Source organism: Patagioenas fasciata, chromosome 21, assembly GCF_037038585.1.
Source record: "Patagioenas fasciata isolate bPatFas1 chromosome 21, bPatFas1.hap1, whole genome shotgun sequence".
Classification (NCBI taxonomy): domain Eukaryota; kingdom Metazoa; phylum Chordata; class Aves; order Columbiformes; family Columbidae; genus Patagioenas; species Patagioenas fasciata.
In genome coordinates, this window is record NC_092540.1 from 2,900,011 (window position 1) to 2,903,437 (window position 3,427).

A 3,427-nucleotide genomic window follows, 5' to 3' on the forward strand; every position below is an offset into this window, starting at 1 on the left:
CCCTGGGAGCTGTGCTGAGCACAACCACAGCTTCTCCTGGGCTGGCTCACATGGGGGTTCTAATGGGACCAAGTTTACATCATGATCTGGCAGCAGAAGAGAGTTTATCGTTCTTGGTAGTTTAAGCATGATCTCCTGCAAATGCTATGTCGTGTCTACGCCCTCTTTCCAGCCTTTTTCCTGCTCAGCACTGGCAGCTGCTCACTGCCACGGAGAAGTGGGTGTTTTCCATTTCTGGATGAAACTCTGCAAAACCCAGCATCCTACTGCTGACAACCCCCCTTGGTTTCTTCCTCTGCAACCTTTTTTTGAAGATCTTAGTGCAAATCAACAGTAGGAATAGGCATATTAAAATGTCAAAGAGATTCAGATCAGATTTTGAAAGAGAAAAAGAAATCGGTGATTGACCCCAGCCCTGTTTTTATAGGATCAACTGTGATATTGCAGCATGTGTGCTGTGAATAAGGGCATAAGAAAAGGTCTGGTATGCTTTCAATTTGAAGAGCTTATCGCAAGAAAGACACTGGAACAAGCCCAGAGATGGGTGCCCAGCCCAAATCATAGTTTGGGACTGCATGAACAGGAGCCCAGGGCAGGAGGATGTTGTACCAGATTTGGTCCAGGATGTCCCCAGTGCTGGGTCCGGGAGGTGACAGCAGGTGTTGCAGCCTCTTCTCCTGCTCCAGAGCTTCACCCCCAGCTGTGGTTCAAGGAGTTTGGAGCAGGGCCCACAGAACTGGGACTGCAGCAGCACCAGCACCAGCAAAGCCCGAGAGTGAGAGACTGGGGGCATCTCCCAGGTACTGGTTGTGCATCTGGAAGGAGAGGTTGAGCCGTCATCTGGGAAAGCAAAGGTGTCTGACTCACCAGCAGTGGGGATGCTCAGAGCGCCTGCCTGGACCTGTCCCTTGGCAGAAAATGAAACACCCGGCTCTGCCCTTCACCTTTCCTCCAGTTCCCTTTCCAGCCTCTTTTCTGGAAGGGGCACATATTAGATAAACCAAAAAGCGTCATCCGAGTCTGGGACTGCTGTGACTGCTCTGTTTGCCCAGAGATTGTCCCCAGCCCCCAGGAGCCAGGACTCTCATTATCTGCAGAACTGCAGCAAGAACAGGGCAAGGAGGTGCCTGGCCTGACCGCTCCTTGGATTGATGGTGGCAGCAAATGCTTCTAAACTCTGCTGGGACATGTATGGGGACATAAGGCAAAACAATGCATCCCTGGAGCTGAACATCTTGCTGCAGTGCTGCCCTGAGTCTCAGTAAGGGAGCAAAACCAACACGGAGCAGCAGCTCCAGGGCTGAGCCCGGCTTTGTGTTCTTGTAAGAACAGGCCAAGCGCACCCAGGAGCTCCCCCCGCCCAGGAAACGTTCCTGAGTGGAATTTGGCACCAAACGCTCCCATTAATTTTAATTGCAAAAACCAACATCCTGACTGTCAGACGTAGCTACTTACTGTAGAAGAGGAGGAACTAAGCCATCACTTAAAAGCTTTTCTCCCACAAATTGTTTTCTAGGTTTCTCTTAGTTTTATAATGAACTTTATTTGTAAATCCAGCTCAAATTCACTGCCATCCTCTGCAAGAACAGGGCAGGGATCCCAGACAGGGCTCCTCGGATTCAGTGGAGCTGCGCTGATTTGTACCAGCTGAGCGTTTGACCTGGAACATGTTTGGCTTCAAGAAAAAGAGATTTATTTCTTGGCAAAAAGAAAAAAAGAGTCTTTGCTAATAGCCCTTGTCGTGCTTAAACTGCCATAACACAGCAGCTGCAAAGGGGACTCCCGGAATCCAAATGAAATGGGAATTTTCCTGTCAATGGTAATTAGGGCTGGGTTTTTTTTCCCCCAATTTTTTAACCCTTGGCCTAAAAGAGCTTCCTATGCTGTCAGACCTGAATACCTGCAGAGACAACTGACATAAAATACCAAGGTTTTGGGAAACAATTCACTCAGGAATACGTCTGGTGCTGTTCTCAGGCAGAAGCAGAGGACACGTGGAAGTGAATCAGGATCCTGAATGGGGAAGGGAAAGACCTTTCAAAAATTAATCTTGCTACTTAGCACAGAACAAAACCAGAATTTTTCAGGCTGCATTATTGCTCCTTTGGTTTGAAGCTCATAATAGTGACTGCTTAACGGCACGAGTCTTTTGTAACTCAGAGCCAGCGTTTTAATCCATCCTTCAAATTAAAATCCTTGAAAAGAATGTAGATATCCTTGGCTTATCCTGTCCTCAAGAATTCAAGAGAGATGTCAAATGCAGCTTCCTGTGAAGCCAGGATTCTTCACCCGGCTGCTGTCACACAAACCAAAGAAATTCGGGGGCAATTCTGAGTTATGTGTTTCAAACCAGTACAACCAATGGCAGCAGAGAAGGGATGGCCTGGGTTAGACCGCAGCCTGGGCAATGCCGGGCCAGTCACGTCCTGCGTGACTCAGGGTGACCGTGTCACCCTCTCTGTGCTGCACCCAACACGGGGAAAAGGGCTGTAGCTCATTTTGTGCCTCTTCCAGCCAATGGAGAAGGTGTTATGGTGACAGAGGGGACCTTCACATCATGTGCGCGATATCCCTTGTGTTCAGAGGAAGGAGTCGCTTAGTGATCAGACTCTTGGAGTGGCAGAGGGGCACACTGCGCCTGACCCACTCCCCCACATTTGTGCACCCCCAAAGCCTCCTTTGCCCAGGGGAGAGGTTTGCAAGCGGGGTAGCCAGGCATGGGTGTCCGTGGAGCTGCACCACTAGAGCCTGCATGGAGCCACTTCAAAATTTAGCCATAATATTTTCCCTTTTGCTTTTCCCACAACCGCAAGAGCCTCATCTGGGAGCAATAATTGCTTCAGCTCACTGCCCATGGCATCACTCGGCTGTCACTGCAATGGGGAAGGGTAATTCGTTTCAGCTGCCCTTATAGCCTGGTCCATGCACGCGTGCTGTGACAGGAGGGGGTTTGCACCAGTGCAGTGCCCACTCGTGATCTGACAGCTTCCGTGGGGGCAAAGCCTGGGACACAGTGGGGATGTGGAAGAGGTGAAGCAGCAGATGCTAGAGAAAATCCCTGGTTCCGCCTTGTGCCGCAGGACCTGGAGCGGGGGATAATCTATGCACCCCTCAAGCACCCCAGGTCCCGTGGGAGGGGGAGCGTCCCGTGGGAATAAGGCCCACGGGGAAGCGGGGGGATTCCCACGGGGGTGGGCGCTGCGGTGACATCACGCGGCTCGGGGAAGGGGAATCCCACGGAGGGGACAGTTCCCACGAGGAACTCGCGACCAGCGCTGGTGAGTCCCGCGGGGAAGGCACCCGAGGGCATCCGAGGAGAATCCCCCGGAGGGGCCGGTCCCGGTCCCCACCCCCGCACCGTGTCTCCTCCCCCCGGGCCGGCTCAAGGCGCCTGCGCTGCCCCACGCCCGCCCGGCACTCTGAGCCC